This window comes from Protopterus annectens, chromosome 7.part1 (assembly GCF_019279795.1).
Source record: "Protopterus annectens isolate FY-2018-M chromosome 7.part1, PAN1.0, whole genome shotgun sequence".
Lineage (NCBI taxonomy): Eukaryota > Metazoa > Chordata > Ceratodontiformes > Protopteridae > Protopterus > Protopterus annectens.
This window is the reverse complement of record NC_056740.1, coordinates 220,582,271-220,602,560: the sequence shown is the minus strand read 5'-3', so window position 1 is coordinate 220,602,560 and position 20,290 is coordinate 220,582,271. Positions and strand designations below refer to the sequence as shown.

At 43.7% G+C, this 20,290-nt stretch overlaps 1 protein-coding gene across 2 annotated transcripts in view; it reads left to right on the top strand.

Annotated features, from left to right (window-relative positions):
* Positions 1-20,290, top strand: part of LOC122807704 (uncharacterized protein HI_0077-like) — a 731,990-nt gene that overhangs the window by 702,058 nt on the left and 9,642 nt on the right. The window lies entirely within an intron of this gene.

Below are 20,290 nucleotides of genomic sequence, written 5' to 3'. Positions count from 1 at the left end.
AAGCAGTCCTACAAGACTAGATAGGATCTGGAGTTAACTCAAGATTCTTTTTAGTTCAAAGAAAACAGAGGACTGGAGACCAATTCTGGATCTCAGTGTTTTGAACAAGTCATTTCATCAAACCAAATTCCGGATGGTTACTGTTTAGTCTATACTTCCGTTCTTAGGAAAAGATGATTGGATGTTCTCAGTAGATAGTACAGTTGTGTACACATACCATAAATGTAGATGTTCGAGTGTATTCACTGTTGCAGTCATTACATTTGGGTAATCCTGCTGGCAGGTTGCCCTCAGTCGGCCTGAATTCAAAAGTCCTGGGTCCTGCGTCGGCTGCTGTCGCCCCTTCCCTGACGTCAGGTTGTCATGGGTATAAAAGAAGCAGCCAACGCCATTTTCTTTAGTTTCTCTTGCCCCAGATGTCAGGTGCCCCCTAAAAGGGTAGCCAAAATTTATATATTTATAAAATTACATGCACCAATATGAACTTTACCTTCATCTACAAGCAAATACACCATACAGGTTGTATAAATCAGAGAAGGAAAGATAGGCTCCATCAGTAGAAAAGGGGGATGGCGGGTGGGTAACCTGGACTACACTCGAACATCTACATTTATGGTAAGTGTACACAACTGTACTATGTTCTTCGTGTTTCACTGTTGCAGTCATTACATTTGGGTACAGTCCCAAAGCTATGGTTGGGAGGCTGGAGCTAAACAGCATTAGGAGCGGCTATGAGGCCCTGCAGAACTGCAGTGGCAAAGCCTGCCCTGGATTTAGAGTAAAGAGGCATATGATAGTGCTTTGTAAAGGTGTGCACTGAACTCCAAGTAGCAGCCTCTAAAATGTCCTTAGTTGCTACTCCCCTGAGAAAGGCTGCTGAAGTGGCTGCAGCTCTGGTTGAATGTGGCCTAATGCCCTTAGGCACTGGCTTGCCATGGTGTAAATAGCAGAAACGAATGCAGTGGCCTATCCACTTTGAAATAGTCTGCTTTGAGGTAGCCTTTCCCTGTGATCCTACAACATATGTCACTAGTAATTGCTCTGTCTTTCTGAAAACTTTGGTTCTGTCCAAGTAGAATCTAAGCTGTCTGTGTACGTCCAAAGAATGCAGAATTCTCCCCCTTGTTCTGTGGATTTGGATAAAAGGTTGGCAGATGAATTGTTTGGTTAAGAGCCACACTAGACACCACCTTAGGCATAAATGTTGGGTTTGTCCTCAGAGAGACCCTGTCTGGATAAAAAATGATAAAAGGCCCCACAGCCATGAGTGTCTGTAGCTCTGAAACTCGTCTTGCAGAAGTTATTGCTAGGAGCAGAAACTGTTTTCCAAGATAAAAACTTTATATCAGCAGTAGCAGCAGGCTCAAAAGGAGGTAGGGTGAATTTTTCCAAGACATAGTTGAGGTCCCATGCAGGCATTGGTGATCTCCTCGGAGGCCTTAAATTTTTGGCTCCTCTGAGGTACTGCTTTAATAGTGGACGAGAAAAGATTAGTGGCTCTGTATTGTATTGAGTCGAAATGGCAGAGGCATGAATTTTAATAGATGAAAAAGACAGGCCTTTGTCCAGCATCTCAGTTACGTATTGCAAAATCTGAGGAATATTTGGCACAGCTGTATCAGTTCCTTGTGCCTGGTTCCAAGCACAGAATCTCTTCCATTTTCCAGCTTAAGATTTTCTAGTACTAGGCCTTCTGGCTTCCAAAATGACATCCATCACAGCTTTACTGAGAGGTGTGTTTTGTATGACTACATTATCCGCCATGCTGCCAGGTTTAAAGTCCTGAGTTGGCTGTGCAGGATCTGATTGTTTTGCTGGAACAGTAGATGAGGTAAGGTAAGGTCCAAGCTGGGCATTGAGAAAGGTTCCTTAGTATTGGATACCAGTACTGGCGGGGCCAGTCTGGGGCAATCAGTATCATCTTTGGCTTCTCCTGTCTGACCTTTAGAAGTACCTTGGGGAGGAGAGGCAGTGGGGGAAAGGCATCTACTGATATTTTTTCCAGCTGAAAGATAGACGTCCACTTTCCATGCTTGTCTGTGAAAAGTCCTTGTGCAGAATCTTTTTAGTTGGTAGTTATGAGGGGAGGCAAATAGATCTATGTCCGGGCATCCCCATTTCCTTGTTATCATGCTGAAGACTTGTGGATCCAGCTGCCACTCATGGGGATCCATGAAGTTTCTGCTTAGATGTCCTTCAAGGATGCATCTGCAGTCCTTACATATGGGTTGTCCTGCCTCAGGCAGCCCTTCGGTCGGCCGGATTCCAAAGTCTGGGTCCGGCGTCGGCTGATGTCGCCCTTTTTCCTGACGTCATAGCGCCTGGGGTATAAAAGCGTCAGCCAACGCCATGTTCCTCAGTCTTTCTTGCCGCGAGGTGCCCGAAGCAGAAGCAGATTGCAAGTGCCGGTCGGCCAGCTCCTGTGATTTCAGCTACCGAAGACTTCAAAAAAGCTAAGTACCCCGTTGGGGACTCTTTCTTGCCTCAGCCGATGTCAGATCAAACGGTTAAAGTTAATAATTGTTTATCTTGTGGGAAACAAATACCTCATAAGGATTTCCACTCTTACTGCTTACCCTGCCTAGGCCCAGACCACGACGTCTCGGCCTGTTCTGCCTGTGCTTCCTTCAATAAACGCACTCTTAGGCGTCGGGCAGAGTTTGCAGAGGAATTTTTTGGGGACAATTTTTGTTATATCATGCCGTCGGAGCTTCCGACAGCACATTTACCCAAAAACAAAAGGATAAGGACCGACACATGCGGTCCGCGGTTTCGGCCGACTCCACGCCTAGGCCTACCGCGAGTGTATCGGTCTCTTCTGAAGCCGAATCTCTACTGCTTCAGACCGACGACACCGCACAACCGGTAACTTCGGTACCGGAGGCCATTCCTGAGTCGGTCATAGAATTTTCGTCTGAAACCGGTGCTCAGGAAATATCTGACACCATTTCTGTTGATAAATTTACCCCAGCACGTGGGGCAGTCAGGCCTCCTGTATCCATGTCCATTAAGGCCTTTACATGGGCTAAAGCTGCTAAACAGCCAAAATCTCTTCCTCCCAAGGCTATTCCTCAGGGATCCACTACCAGTTCACAAATCTTAACCTTGGCTGAGGACCTTATTTCCTTAATCAGGGGCTCTCAGCCACATCCAGACAGGGGCTCTCAACCTCCTTCAGGCAAAAGGCCCAGGGTTGAGCAGACAGATCCCCAGTCTTCTGATGAGGCCTCAGATGACTCTGTCCTTTCGGACTACCAGGAGGAGGCCCTTCCGGCCTACAAGGATTCTGATGCAGAGGAATCTATTCCCTCGGCCTCCCCACCCGAAGAGTTTTCCTTTGGGGAGACCCTTCACTCCATGAGAGAGCATTTCAAATGGCAAGGCCAGGAATTCTCTGATTCCAGAAAGAGGTTAAGGACCTTTTTACATTTACCTCAGCATAGACCTTTGGCTATCCCTCCTGTTTTGAATGTTATAGAAGATGTGTACTCTGAGTCTAGTATTTCCCCTGACTCCCTTCCTCCGGCCCCTGTCAAACCTGACAGATACTACAGGGTCCCGGACTCACATCTATACCTTTACAAGGGCCACTCTGCTGACCCAGAAACTATTTCCCAGGGCCCTAAAGGGGTTACAACTACCACTGCCAAGAATCCACTTCCTTCTGAAAGGGAATCCAAGGCTTTAGAGAGATGGGGTAAAAAAGTGTATACTTCTTCCACTCTTTCTATGAGAGCATTAAATTGTCAATTCCATATGATACAGTATCAAGAGTATCTGTTAGATGAATTGCATAAAAAACTATCCTCACCTGAACCCCTAGACCGCAAGGCCCTTCAGGATCTGGTGCATAACTCCCAACAGGTTAGCAACCATTTCTTACAGTGTGGTTATGATGCATTGGAAGCTTCATGTAGGTCAGCAATGACAGGTGCAGTCATACGTAGACATGCTTGGCTGAAGGAACAAACACTGCCAGATCATGTTAAAGCAAAGCTTCTGGATGCACCACTGGAAAAACAAAAGTTATTTGGTTCCATGGCTCAAGAGGTCTTAAAGAAATTTGAAGAAAAGGCTAAATCAGTTCAAACAGTCAAAGATTTTCTCCAGGTCCAACCATCAAGATTCAGCAGAAATTGGCCTTCTAAGAATTGGTCCTTTCCGGACACAGACAGATTTCAAAGAGGGAAAAGCAGGCGTGGCAGAGGTAGAGGACAAGCTCGAGGCTCCTACAGAGGACGTCAATGGCAACCTCCTACCCAGAGAGGTAGTGCAGGACCTACTTCTACTGCACAAGGACAAACTCAATGACTTGACTTTGACTCCGCCAACCAGGGCTCAATTGGAAGCACCTTTGGGCGGAAAGCTATCTTTATTCTCAGAAAATTAGCACAGCATTACAAAGGACAAATGGATACTGCAAATAATAGACAAAGGATACAGATTCCATTTTCATACATTACCAAGAAGACAAGGCATGCCAAACCTGCCACCAAATCAAAGGGCAGAGGCTTTCAAGCAGATTTCCAAACTACTACAAATGAAGGCAATAGAAAAGGTCCCTTTCACAGAACAAGGCCAAGGATTTTATTCCAGACTATTCCTTGTTCCAAGAAAAGAAAAGCAATGGAGGCCTATTCTAGACTTGTCCGCACTGAATACTTATCTCATCATGCCAAAATTCAAAATGCTGACCTTACAGCAGCTCCTTCCCATGCTGGGCAAGGGGTCCTGGCTGGTAACTCTAGACCTCAAGGAGGCATACCTGCATGTCCCTATCAGACAAAGTTGCAGAAGACACCTCAGATTTCTTGCAGGTTCAGAGCATTATCAATTCTCAGCATTGCCCTTTGGCTTATCTACTGCACCCAGAGTATTCATGAAATGCCTGGCATCAGTAATTGCACATTGCAGACTTCAGGGGATTCAAATATACCCATACCTGGACGACTGCCTTATACAAGCGGACAGCCAACAAACATTGTTAAAACACTTGAGCTATGTCATCCGCCTACTACAGGCCTTGGGATACACAGTCAACTTTCAGAAATCAAGACTTGTTCCATCCCAAAGAATAATTTTTCTGGGTGCAAAGCTGGATACAAACACCCAAATGGCTTTTCTCACAGAAGAAAAACAAGAACAATTACCGGATTACTTCTAAAAATCTGACAACACAAACCCAGCTGACTGCAAGGAAAATCCTGCAGGCCCTGGGCTTCATGGCATCTTGCATTCTGCTGATTCCACAAGCAAGGCTGCATATGAGGAAACTGCAGTGGTACCTAAGGAGTCTATGGTCTCAACACAGTATCCCCCTCATTCCATGCCTTCAAAAGGAATTTCTGTGGTGGGCACAAGCAAGTCAGTCAAACATGGGCCTACCTTTCAGTAAGCCTCATATCAGCCAAACCATTACAACGGACGCCTCAGACCATGGATGGGGAGCGCACATGAAGGGCAGATGTATTCAGGGGCAGTGGACTCAAAAGGAATTGTGCCTGCACATCAACCAAAAGGAAATGCTGGCAGTGATACATTCAATCGAGGCCTTCAAACATTTCCTGCATCAAGGTCACCTGCTAATAAAGACAGACAATACCACAGTTATGTGGTGCATAAACAAGCAAGGAGGTACCCATTCCTACCCTCTTTGCAGGCTGGCAATGAATCTTTGGGAACTTTCCTAAAACTCAATATACAACTGCATTCCCAGTTCGTACCAGGAAAAGAAAATGTACTGGCGGACAGCCTAAGCAGAAACACCATGGATCCACACGAATGGATGTTGCATCCAGACATTTTTCTTCAGATAACACAATCTTGGGGAAGGCTGAACATAGATCTTTTTGCCTCCCCCCACAACCATCACCTGAAGAAATTCTGCACAAGGACATACCATCCTCAAGCATGGAAGGTGGACGCCCTATCCTTCAGCTGGAATGCTATAACAGTATATGCATTCCCACCTCTTCCATCAATAAACAAGGTCTTACTGAAGATCAGGACAGAACAACCAAAAGTGATACTGATAGCCCCGTACTGGCCAAGACAACACTGGTACCCACTGTTAAAGAGCATGACACGCACGAACCCGTGGCCCCTACCACAATGGCCACTTCTTCTGACACAGCACAACTACAAAACTCTGCACTCCAGCCTGAAAACCTTGCAACTGACAGCCTGGAAAATACCTTGACTCCTCACCAGGATAAACTACCCAAGAGGGTAAAGGATATCATCATGGAAGCTCGGCGGCCTTCCACAAGAAAGGCATATTCAGCAAAATGGAAAAGATTTCGAACCTGGAGCACCGCACAGGGTCAGGATCCGACAGTGATGAGCATCCCACATATCCTTGAATACTTGGCTGAAATGCTCCATAATGGCCTTTTTTACTCATCCATAAAAATTCATGCTTCAGCTATTTCAGCAGAGTACAACACTGATACACCTGTATTTTCTCATCCTCTGCTAAGGCAGTTTCTAAGAGGGATAAAAAACATCCAACCCTCCAAGGACTCCAACGGTGCCTACATGGGACCTTAACTTCATGTTGAAAAAATTAACGCTACCCCCATTTGAACCAGCAGCATCTTCAGAACTACAATTCCTGTCTTGGAAGACTGCCTTCCTTCTGGCCATAACTTCAGCAAGAAGAGTATCTGAGTTACAGGCCCTCATGGCAGTACAACCATTTCTCATTTTCCATAAGGACAGAGTCTCTTTGAGAACCAATCCTTCATTCATGCCAAAGGTGGTATCCAGGGTCTCACTGAACCAAGCTGTCCACCTGCCTACTTTCTTTCCAAATCCACAAAATAAAGGAGAGAAACTTCTGCATACCCTGGGCATTCACAGACAGTTACGTTACTACTTGGACAGAACTAAGGCTTACAGGAAAACTGACCAACTGTTTGTAGCATACGCTGCTGGTGTACAAGGAAGAGCAATTTCCAAACAAACAGTTTCAAAATGGATAGGAAATTGCATTCGATTCTGTTACTCTTTTCATGGAAAAGCTGTGCCAGCTACCATCAGACCTCATTCCACCAGAGCAACAGCCACCTCCACAGCCTTCTTAAGAGGGGTGGCTACAAAGGACATTTTAGAAGCTGCTACATGGAGCTCTGTGCATACATTTTCCAAGCATTACAACCTGCCTTTATATTCCAGATCCAGAGCAGGCTTTGCTACGGCAGTCCTGCAGGGCATGTTAGCTACACTATCCTTTTCTTAGGTCCTACCACCCCCAGCTTGGCTATGGTATTCTACCCATATGTAAGGACTGCAGATGCATCCTTGAAGGACATAGTACAGTTTTGTACCTACCATAAATGTAGATGTCCGATAGGTATGCATCTGCAGTCAGGTTTTCCCTCCCTCCTTTCCCTCTGTGGTATTCTTTGGGTACCTATCCCTCTTTTTTATCTAGCTGGGGTTATCTTTTATGGTGTATTTGTTATTTATTGGTTTGCATGATTGGAATTTATTCATTTCTCCAAAATTTAGCCTTCTTTAGAGGGCACCTGGCATCTGGGGCAAGAAAAACTGAGGAACATGGCATCGGTTGACGCTTTTATACCCCAGGAGCTATGACGTCGGGAAAAAGGGCGACATCAGCCGACGCCGGACCCAGACTTTGGAATCCGGCCTACCGAAGGGCTGCCTGAGCCAGGACAACCCATATGTAAGGACTGCAGATGCATACCTATCGGACATCTACATTTATGGTAGATACAAAGCTGTACTTTCTTCTGCCAGAGTATTTTTCACTTCCTCGCAGGAATTGTGCCTGCAGATGTAGTTGGTAAGTCAATGCTGTGTCCTACAAAGTCATGGCTAGTCTGCAACGGGGGTAAGAATGTGTGCCCCCCTGCTTGTTTATATACCACATGGCCGTGGTGTTGTCTGTCTTTATCAGTAGTTGTCCCAGATGAAGTAGGTCCTTGAAGGCTGTCAGGGCATTTTGAACAGCTAGCATCTCTTTTTGATTGATATGTAGATGCATTTGGTTTGAGGACCATGTGCCTTGAATGCATCTTCCTGCCATGTGGGCCCCCCAGGCATTATCTGATGCAACCGTTGTTAGTGTCTGCCTGGCTGGGGGTAATGTGAATGGCTGTCCCTTGTTTTGGTGACAAGCCTTTGCCCACCATCGAAACTCCTGTTGCAGGCAGGGAATGAGAGTAATCATAGTTTCCAGGCTGTGGCAATGTTGAGTCCAAACACTTTTTAGGTACCGTTGAAGTTTCCTCATATGCAGTCTTGCATATGGAATTAGTAGAATACAGGATGCCATGAAGCCCAAAGCCTGCAGAATTTTTCTTGCAAATAACTGGGCCTTTGTTGCCAACATCTCGAAATAGGTAGTCAGTTGCCTTTGTTTGTCTGGCGTGAGATAAGCCATCTGGGAAGTTGTATTTGAGCTCACACCCAGGAATATTATCTCTTGAGAGGGTACTAGTTTTGATTTCTTTTCGTTGACTGTGTACCCTAGGCATGTTAGAAGTCTTTTCACAAATGCCAGATGCTGTAGAAGAATGTCCTTGTTCTCTGCTTGAATTAGACAGTCATCCAAGTAAGGATATATTTGTATTCCTCTTTGTCTGCAGAATGCAATTACTGGTGCCAGGCACTTTGTAAAGACCCTGGGCGCAGTAGATAAGCCAAAGGGCAGTGCAGAGAAATGGTAATGCATTGAGCCAGCCTTGAATCTGAGGTATCTTCTGCATAATTGTCTGACTGGGACATACAGGTATGCCTCTTTTAGGTCTAAAGTCACAAGCCAAGCGATCTTGCCCAGCATGGGCAGAAGCTGCTGCAAAGTCAACATCTTGAATTTTGGTACACCCAGGAATGTGTTCAGAATAGATAGGTCCAGTATTGGCCTCCAGGCCTTGTCCTTTCTGGGTACCAAGAACAGTCTTGAGTAAAATCCTTTCCTAGGTTCATAGATAGTAATATGCTAACTGCTCTTGCAAACCATTTTAAGCCTAGCCACAATTATCCCTTGTGAGACTCAAACCCTGTACCTTGTGTTTGCAAGGCAAACACCTTAACTATTAGGCCAGCCTCCTATGGCAGTGGTATCAGCTCACTTCAGACTGCAAGGATTCTGCGTGTTTCCAAACCTAGACTACTGGCTCATTACTGCTTCCACCAGGCATCTACTGTTACAGGCGAGAGACTATGTTCTTCCAACTTTTTCCTTTCTGGGGAGCACTATAAACTATGAAAAATACCATCTAGAACCAACACAGCAGGTAGAATGCATAGGAGTGATGCTAAACACAAACACCGGCATCACGTCTCTTCCCCCAGAAAGACTTCAAAGAATAAAATCACACGTTAGATTATTCGCAGCAAGAAGGTGACTGCAAAACTTTTGTTGCCGACTCTAGGATCAATGTCAACCTGTATAATTTTAGTTCCCCTTGTGAGATATCACATGTGGATTCTTCAATGGCTTTTGGCATCCCATTGGTCCTTACTGAACCAACCAATGTCTCATCAGGTATTGATCACAAATTTATGCAAGAAAGACCTCAGTTGGTGGTTTCACTCCAATGAAATTGTATTAGCCAGACCCTTCGTCCCTCCCCAGCCCCAAGCCATAGTGATCATGTACATGTCCCAAGGAGGGTGGGGAGGGCAGTATCTGGGAAAGACAGTCCAAGGCACTTGGTCTCAGATGGAGGCCAATTTGCATATCAATATTCTAGACATGAGGGCAGTGCTGTTAGTGTTGTGAGCATTCCAAGAAACCCTCCCTTTGGGAACAACTGTGATTCAAACAGACACGTCAGTAATCTAGTACATCAGCAAGCAAGGGGGAACCAGATCTGACCCTGTTTGTTGAGAAGCACTTATGGCATGGCAGTGGGTGATTTCATACGACCACTTTCTAATTACAATGCATATTCCCAGGAGCTCCAGCGTGATTGCAGACAAATTGAGCAGGAGTATTCTAATGCCTCATGAGTGGTCTATCTATCCTTTGGGGGTGGAAAGGATATTTCGCCAATGGGGCCAGCCCTGCTGCAGTCTCTTTGCATCCCCTCTGAACAACAAATGTAGCAACTACTTTGCCCTGACCCCCCTGGGGGAGTCACCGAGATATGTTGTCCTTCACGATTGGCCCCCGGTCTATTGTACGCTTTTCCCCTGATTCCTCTCATCTCCCAGTTTCTGAAGAAAGCCAACACGCTGAAGAATAGGATAATTCTCCTTGCCCCATTCTGGCCAAAACAGATATGGTTTCCCTCTCTTTGGCCTCTCTTAATGTGGAGACCTTGGATCCTGGACTCAGCTCCAGATGTCCTGTCCCATCCAGAGGGACTGGTTCATCCGAGTCTTCAAAATCTAAAGCTCACTGCCTGGCTTCTTCAGTTTCAATGATTGCCAGGCATAATAGTCTCACTGCCCTGTTCAGCGAATTGTTCTAGCCTCGCGTAAGCCTTTGACTAGATAACTGTACATTAGCAAATGGTAAACATTTTCAAAATGAGCTGCAGAGAGTAACCTTGACCCATATCCTGCACCAATTGATAGGGTATTGGGGTTTTTACCATTACTTTTTGATGCAGGACCATCCTCCTCGACCATATGAGTACATTTAGCCGGAATTTCAAATTTTCATAAAGGACTAAATGATGCAGCTCTAATATCCCACAAACTTTGCAAAGCCTTTCTAAAAGGAACGTTGATGCTCAGATCCCCATACAAAGACTTTTCTTCACCTTGGGACTTGAATCTGGTGCTACAGTCTCTAATTAATTCCCCATTTGAACCATCTGCAAATTGTGATTTGAAGTATTTATCATGGAAGGGCTTATTTTTAATTGCTATTGCTTCTGCTAGGAGAATATCTGAGCTACAAGCCTTATCCTGCAAGCCTCCATACCTAATCTTTCATAATGACCAGGTGTCCTTGTGAATAAAGCCCTCCTTTCTATCAAAAATAGTGTCTGAGACTAATAGCAACCAGACTGTACAACTTCCCGTACTTTCCCCAACTTTTCAAACAAGGATGAATATTATCTGCATTTGCTAGACGTTCATAGACAGTTACATTTCTACCTTCACAGAACAAAAGAATTCAGAAAATCTGATCAGTTGTTTGCTTTGTTCTCCTCTGCTAGTCTGGGCAAACCAGTTTCTAGGGTTACTCTAAATACCTAAAGGACTGTAAATAGCAAAAGGAAAGTGCAACTACCAGGGCCTGTAAAGGCACATTCAATGTGGGAAATAGCTGCTTCTGCCGTCTTTCATTCCAGAGCTTCCATAGACGATATCTGTACAGCGTCTACTTGGGCATCCCCACATACCTTTATTACTCATTGCAAGCTGGATCTGGTCTCTAGGGGGTGAGCATCATTTGTCTTGATGGTGCTCAGGCATATACTCCCATGAGACCTCACAAGATTTAGGTAGCTGGGGACTCTGTCCCACAGTCAAGGATTAAGTGAAGATTGACAACATCAGATAAAGACGTTATGTCTTACCATAATGTTCCATCTGTATTGTCAGTTTTCACTTATCCTTGATATTCCCACCCTTCTTCGCCCTCCATTTTGGGCTTCTTGGTGGAACGGATCTATCCCAAAAGATTTGTTTTTTCCTTTTGTGAATACAGATATAGTCACTGACCTGTTATTTCTGTCTGTCACTGTCTTGTGCAAACTCGATCTGAGGTAATCTGAAGAGGAGCATTATGGATAAAAAACTAAGCTCGAGAGTTTTTGGAAGGCACAAGCTAGAATAACGGCCGAGTCGGTTCCAAGATACGGAACTGCACCCCACAGTCAAGGATAAGTGAAGATCGACAACACAGATGCAACATAACTTCTTTTTTCCAGATGTCTGTATCTGTACAGGGCACTGGCACAGCTCCAGCACCAAATTTATATCAATACTGGAAATACAGAAGACTGACTACAGAGCCCTCTAGCCAGTATCCCAACTCAGACAGACCAGGTAAACACCTATTGCCACTAGTTGAATAATCCCAGTCCTCCTAATGTAAAAGCACAGTAAAAGAGAGTCTAGAGTGAAGCACTACCACAAATGAACTGAAAGATGCAGATACAGCAGTTTACTTTAAATAGCTTATAAGTGATTAGTCAATAAAAGTACTTAGCTTTGCAAAAATGAGCCAAGAGCTACTCAATTTTGCAGAATTTATAAAGGCAGTAAGAACAAGTTAAGCTGATTAATAAGCCCTCTAGCCAGTAAAACAACTACATGCAATAATCTGTAGTGTGTTTCCCCAACCTACACAGACTAGGCTATGACCTACTGCCACTAGATGGAAAATCTACTGTATTCATGATGTAAAAACACAGAAAAGTGTTGGCTAGAGTGTGAAAATACACTACTTTATTCAACAGCTAGCTAGATAATGAATTCAGAGCAAGTAAATCAGTAGAACAGACAATGTGAGAGGAAATGCACTTTTTTTCAAAATAAGTACAAGGAAAGGCAAATAAGTAAATCAAGATGTAAAGAGCAGCATAGAAAGGGAAGAGCTTATTAAGTTCAGTTTACAGTAAAGGTGGGCATCGTAATATCACAAATCTTTAAAAAAAAGCAGATATAGCAATGGTAGGGGCATGTGGGGAAAATACGACAGGGAGTCAGCAACAGTCTGTGTAGTTTTTGCAGGTCTTGAGTCTTATCAGAAAAGACAAAGTCCAAGAAATTCTGTGTGCAGTTAAGTATCACTCAAGAAACAAATTAGGCAGTGAAAAAAAACAATGTGAAATGTGCAGCCTAGGTAATTTAAGTGTCTGCTTCACAGAATAAAAACATCAGGCCAAACAGATTTCTCACAACAGAAAATAAAATGGAGCCGATAAAACAGAAAACATCTCTATCAGTTTAGGCAACTCACAGACAAAAATGTATATCTTTCCTCACTCAGCAGGAAGACACCAACACTGCTTGTAGTTTTTGCAGGTTTTATGTCCGACCAGAAAAGACAAAGAAACAGATGGCTTTTGTGTTAGCTGCACTAAGTAACAAGTTTCAGTTCTAAGGGAAGTTTTACAAATAAAATTTACTTTCTGGGTGTTTGTGTCTGTACAGGGCACTGCTAACCTCATGACGTAATAAATGAAAAAAGATTGCAAGTGTAATGCTACAACAAAATAACTTAAACTACCTTAACAAGGCAATTTCAAGTATTAGGGGGCTTTAGAATGATCTAAAGGGAAAATCCACCTTCTCCTAGAGATTAACTCATCTCTTAGATTGCTTTTCTCCCAACAGTATGGTTCCATTGTTGTGCAGGTACTAGAAACCTGCTTGTACTAGATACAAACTTTAATTTCCTTGCCTTGGAGTCAAAAGAAGGGAAAGAACATCCACTGTTTTTAGAGTTTAACTCGTCTCTTAGATTGCTTTTCTCCCAACAGTATGGTTCCATTGTTGTGCAGGTACTAGAAACCTGCTTGTACTAGATACAAACTTTCATTTCCTTGCCTTGGAATCAAAAGAAGGGAAAGAGCATCCACTGTTTTTTAAACTTAACTTCTCACATAATCTGCAGAGGAATTTGTCTACACCTTCATGACATACAACAGACACAGAGAACTGTTAAAAAGCCATGAGGCACACACAAATGGGGGCCGTTCAAGAAATAAAAGTTGTAGTCCTGTTACAGAAGGGGTATGTAAGCCAACAATGACTGACACTAATCCCATTATATGTCAGTGGCATGGGAATACACCATTACTTCCTTATGTCTAGTAAAACTTATATAAAGCAGACTTGAAATGGATTATGGGAAGGAGAAAGGCTTGAAGAAAAACAAGATCACATTGCTCTGCCAAACCCCACTGGCAGCTATTTTGTAGAAAACATTACAGTTGTAAAGGAAGCAGTCAGAGTGAGTCTGAGGTATTAAAATAATTCAGCAAACAAAAGGGTGAAAAATTTATTTTTTTTAGTTCTAAGGTGGAGGCAAAATTAACAAATAAAGCGAAAATAAAGCAGTAGCACTCTAAACAGTTAACTGAAGTGTAAAACAATAAAGTAAATGTTTTACCTGCCAAGGATAGCTCAGGATGAACTGAGAACCTCTTCAAGAGTGTGGCAAGCAGATGGGAGCTTTAGGAAAATGGTCAGGAAACATTTTTTGTAAGGGAGGTCTACAGAAATGCAGTACTGATTTGCTGGGTGGGCAGTTAGTGTTATGGATACATGGAAAACCATGGGTGGGAATGTACTTAAATAGGTTACACAACAGACAATAGCAATAAAAGAGGGAAGGGACTTTGGAAATTAGATTACCATAAGGGACGGAATCCAGAGAGACAGCCTTTTAAAACCACAACAAAAGGGAGAGAGGTTATGGGGAAAAAATTGAAACTGGAGCTTTAGTCTTTGTTTGGAATTTCAGAAACTTTTAGCTTAATGTCAGGGGGGGGGTGGAGCAGACTGAAAAGAACAGGGGAAAAACATTAAGAAGGTAAACAGAATGGCACTGGAATGCAACTTTAGGCAGGTATATACAGCTAAAAGTACTGAAGCACAAATCCTGGACCAGAAATCAATCCCATCAGAGATGAAGGCACCAGACTACTGGAATGCAACTTTAAGCAGGTATACACAGGTTTAAAAAGTACTGAAGTGCAAATTCTGTAGTAGAATTCACAATACTGCCATTACTGCAATCCTACCACAGACTGAGCAGAACTGTGCAGAAATGTTATCAGTAGTGCTGTAATTGACTAAATGATGTTCAAATCTGGTGATAGATCACATTCCTGACACAAGATTTAGCCCCCATATTAGATTCAAAATACAAAAAATATATATCTTTGCATGTAAATTTACTTATGGAAGTAAAAGTGCAGTATAATGTATGAAGAATGCGAACATCTTGCAGTAATGCACAATCTTCACACAACTGTAAATTAATCTACAAGGCTAAAGTGCAAGAACAGACTAAATGTGTTATATGTTTATTAATCATGCAACAGACCAAACTTTTTAGAATTATAAATCACAGAGTCCATGATGACTACACCTTCCTGATTATCAGATCTCATAATATGTACATTTTTATTATTTGACAGTTCTCTCAATACTTTTCCATTCATTGTTATTTAAATTGCGGTATCCATCCTTTCTTGCATTGTAACGATGTATGCATTTCTGATGTGGCACATTTTTCAAACACTGTAAAAATAGGTGGCAAGGGTGAGGGTTCTGTAAACTACATTGTGTACATTCACACGGAGCCCATTTCCACCAAACATAATGCTAAATTCATTCTTCTTTTGAATAAGTTTATGCCCATTAGAGGCGAGATTGCATTAATTTGGACATGTGCTGAGGAGGGATGCTGGGTATATTGGAAAAAGGATGCTAAGGATGGAGCTGCCAGGTAAGAGGAAAAGAGGAAGGCCTAAGGTAAGGTTTATGGATGTGGTGAAAGGACATGCAGGTGGTTGGTGCGACAGAGCAAGATGCAGAGGACAGGAAGAAATGGAAACACATGATCCGTTGTGGCAACACCTAATGGGAATAGCCGAAAGAGAAGAAGTACCAGTCTAATATTGGCCCTTTAGAAAAGTAAACCCCTTGTTGAACAATCCCATATGTACTTCTGTTATATTAATATTATTGAAGTTGTAAATCCCTCAATTATTTCTTTTCTTAGTCATTATGGAAGTACATTCTGTGCAATTATCCAAATCCCTTATCATATTATCAGTTGGATATACACACTGGTTATTCATTACCAATAGGTATTTAGCAGTATGTTCCCGCTTCCCTTATTTAAAACATGAGATATACGGAAAAACTCACTTTTTTTAACCATTGCTTTTCCCATCATTTTATGCAATACGTGTTTGTACACATTTTCAAAGCTTTCAGCATCCTGGGGGTCAAATTGGCATAACCATTTTCTAATTGTTGTGACAAAGCTTGTTTCAGTGTGTCAGTAACAAAGTAACAATTCACAGTTTCATAGATGTTCCAAGGCTACTTTGCCTCGTGACCATTCTCTCCTTGCCAGTACCCCCCTCAGGAAGCAGCTCCTTTTTCAGGAGGCCATATCTGTCAATCATTTTAATTTTGTAGATACCCATCCAGTCATCTAATTTGTGTTTAAAGGAAGATAGTGAGTTGAACTGCTGAACATGCAGGGAAGTTAAGAAATTTGGGAGATGTGTGGAATTACTTCAGTCATAGTTTCTTAACTGTTATGATCCTCACGGTTCAATCACAATGTTATATTATACAGTAATTTAACTTTGATTTACTGTTTTACTTTTTAAAAAAATCCACTAATGCAGTATAAGAGCTTGGGCTTGGCTATGACCTGGTGTTTAGGGAAACAAAAGCTTTTTCAGTTTATAAAAATAATTATAGCCAGTGTTTGACATGCCCATAAAGGCATGAAAGGGATCCAAGCTAAGCTGAGCTGCAAGTATCCAGCAGCAGCTGGCCCCATCCCATACTTCCTGGTTGGCAGTATGCTCAAAAGCAGAGATTTCTTTCCAAATTTTCTTCTCAGTTTAATGGTGGAGGCACAACTCATGATTGGGTCATTGATTTGCTTTGACAGTGGTAGCTTTTGTCTGCAACAACTGCTGTGTGGTAGCCATTCTTGAGACTGATGTCCATTGTCCCCAGCACATCTACATGAAAAAACTTGGCACCTTTTGGGAGGAAACATTGAGACACCTCTGGACTTCAGGATTAAACAGATGCATTTAACTGCTCATAGTTAACAGAACCACAGTCCATTGCATAAAAAAGTCCATCTTGTTAGGGGGAATTTATTGGCTTAATGAATCATGACAGATGGAATCAAACTGCAGGATAATTGCAAGTCTGCAGTTTTAACTGCCTGTTGTATCCTTGATTTCAGAAAGTAAGCAGCAGATACCTGAGAACACAAAATGCCAAACAGACTTTACCAACAAAATGAAATACTAGTTGTGGGTATGAGAATAAGTCTTTGGGGTACTATTTACATTAAACATAGAAGTCTGTCTGGCAGAAAAAGTAGTCTGTGTTAAACTTCACTTCATGTACAATCTTCATTACCAGGGTAATGCTGATGTTCATCGTGTTTCACTGTTGCAGTCATAACTGTAGGGTGCTCCTGCCGGCAGGCAGCCCGAGGTCGGCCAGAATCCCAAAGTCTGGGTCCAGCGTCGGCTGTACAAGCCAGTACCCTGACGTCAGTACGCTCTGGTACATAGGCCTCAGCCGACGCTATCTTCTCCAGTCTTTCTTGCCGTGCGGTGGAAAGCAGCTCGCAAGTCGTTGGTTGGCGATTTTTGAACAGCGTTTTTGGTTGTTGTCGGTCCAAAGTTCTTACTTCCCTTCTCAAAGCTAAGTACCCCGTTGGGGAATCTTTTTCTTGTTCCTCCGATGTCAGAAAAAGTTAATAATTGTATTACGTGTGGGAAACAAATACCTCATAAAGATTTCCACTCTTACTGTCTACCTTGCTTAGGCCCTGACCACAACGTTTCTTGTTGTCGGTTCTGTGCCAGGTTTAATTCTCGTACTAACAAACGCAGGTACGACTGGGCTCTGAATTACTTTGGCAGACGCTTCAATTATAGAATGTCGTCGGATACTACCGGAATTCAAATGAAGCGCAAAGACAAGGACAGGCCTCCGAGGTCCAAACAGGACTCGTTGCAGCTGGAGCCAGCGTCCGGTTCGGCTGTCAGTGTGGCGCTTTTGCTGCCCCTGTCGTCCGCCACTTCTGAACCGATGGCCGATACGGACTCCCATGGGGAGCCATCAAGGCCTTCTATTTTGTCTGCTGCAGGACCTTTGGACGTCGCCCCCTCGGATGGGTCCGGAACCGCTGTGCAGGTACCGGCTTCTGAGGGGGTATTCAGGCCTACTCACATCACTATTTCAAAGGCAAAGACAAAGACTCCTGTTAAGTCCAAAGCTCCTGCTCAAGCTACTTCTGAATCTACTCCCAGGACACAGAAGCAATTGTTAAGGATGGCTGAAGATTTGCTTACTATGATTAGGGGTTCTCACCCCCCCCCTGAGAAAAGGCCTCGACAGGATGTTCCTATGGATTCCTCTGACCAGGCTTCTATATCTTCTGTCTCTTCCTCCGATCAGGAATATTCTTTTCCTCCTTATGAGGATTCGGATGCTGAGGACTCCTTGCCCTCTGCCTCTCCGCCTGAAGATTTTCTTTTGGGAAACCTTACATGAGATGAGGGAACATTTTCATTGGGAAGGTCAGGATTATTCTGCTTCCAAGAAGAGGCTTAGAGAATTCCTTCTTCTTCCTCAACATGGGCCTTTGGCTATCCCTCCTGTTCTTGACATTGTGGATGATGCTTTTCGAGGCTAATTTGAATCCTGACTCCTTGCCTCCTGCTCCCTCTAAGCCTGATAGGATTGCGCTCAAGGTCCAAAAGCTGGTTCTGACAAAATGGCGCCCGGTGTCGCCAGGCGGCCCTTCGGTCGGCGGGATTCCAAAGTCTGGGCCCATTCGCTTACCCAGCGACTTCTCTTTCTTTGGCCAGCCCTGCAGTTCTTCTCAGCGCCAGCATCAGTCGATTTCATTTTCCGTGTTCTTTCTTGTCACAGGCTCAAGCAGACTTCTTTAGCTTAAGCCCAGACCCGTTGGGGACTGGCCCTACTACTCGTCAGCTGTATTAGCTTGTGAAGTTGGGCCGGACTCTTGGGAAACCTTGCTCAGCCGAAAGATTTTTGAACAGTTTTGCGGTTGGAAAACACATCATTCAGATTTCCTTACTGCTTACTGTTAACTTAGCCCAGACCACAGACGCAAAGGCGAAAGTCGGTTTTCAACCGACGCTGGCGTTCGGCTCGGTCGGAGTTTGCTAAAAATGTTTTTGCCCCAGCCGGCTTTATATACGCCGCTTGGGCCTCCGAACACCCCGACTTAAGAACGCAAAGAAAAACGCCGAACTGATGTTTCAACAAACTATCCTTCCGCGTCCTTTGGCGTGCCCGACACTCTCGGTTTTACGAAACCGGCCCCCTGCCGACTACTTCAGAGCCCTCCATGACCAGCCATATCCCCTTTCAACCTGGTTGAATTGCTACTGGAAATTCAACCTGTTAATGGTCATTCCCTTTCCCGGTCACCATCCCTTTGGATGTTTCAACCCTGCCATGTGAAAGGCCTCCAATCTCCTTTGCAAGGGGGCCCCTTCTGGTCCAGGGCTAAAGAGCCCCCTCTCAGAGTCCCGGAGCCAGAAGCCCCCCTCTCTGTGGCCAGAGATCTCTTCTGAATGCTCCAAGCAGAGGATCTCATCTCTTTAATAAGGATCCTAATTCAACCAGATCGAAGAGACCAAATCTGCTCCAGAAAGAGCCCTTTTCCAGAGCCTCTGACTTTGTCCTCATACAGACAATCCAGACTTATGCCAGGAACAGACCATTCAATGGCACTTCTACTTATGAAGAATCTTATCATGCCTTTCCGATTCCTTAGAATTCCACCAGAGGAATTTCCCTTTGGTTCATGAGAGTTTAGCCATGGCAGAGCAATTCCAATGATAGATGCAAGAGATGCCTCAGATTCAAGGAAAAGGCTACATGCAGGTTGCACAGGGTACAACATAGGCCTTCAAAGTATACCCAGGCCTTCCTGCTGTAGATGATGATCTCCCACTAGCTTTCTGCAATAAGCCCTGACTCAGTAGAAAGGGTCTCGCCTACCGATAGGTTTTACAGGGTCCCGGACACACATCACCATTCATACACCTCTGCTTGCAGCTCCTTGTGACTATCTCTACTATCTCCCAGGCAGAAGCTCGACCTCAGTTTTAAACCTGATCCTTCTCCTCTAAAATTCTGGTCCTTGTAAGATTAGGGGTAAAAATGTATAATAACATATACTCCAATACAGCTAGGCATTGTACTCAGTTAACTATATGATCCAAGGCCATGAGTTTATGAATGATCAGTTGACTAAGAAACTGTCCTGCACAGTCTCTTTAGACAGGCATAGTTGAAATGTTAATGGTGCATAACATAACAGCTCAGCAGAACCATTCTTTAAATTGAAAAGTGATGCACTGGAGGCTTTTAGATTGCATGGTTGAAGCCATGTTCTGCTCAGGCATGCAAAAAACAAAAGAACAGGTCTTGTCCGTCTCATGTTAACAAGTCAAAGATAAATGCCAGCTATGGCCTCCAAGAGTTTATTGGATTCAGAGGCCTCAACTGCTCACAAAGAAATGAAAGATTTTCAACAGGTGTACAAACCAAGAGTTCCAGCAGGCAAGGTTCCTCCCAGGTTTAGCAGGACACA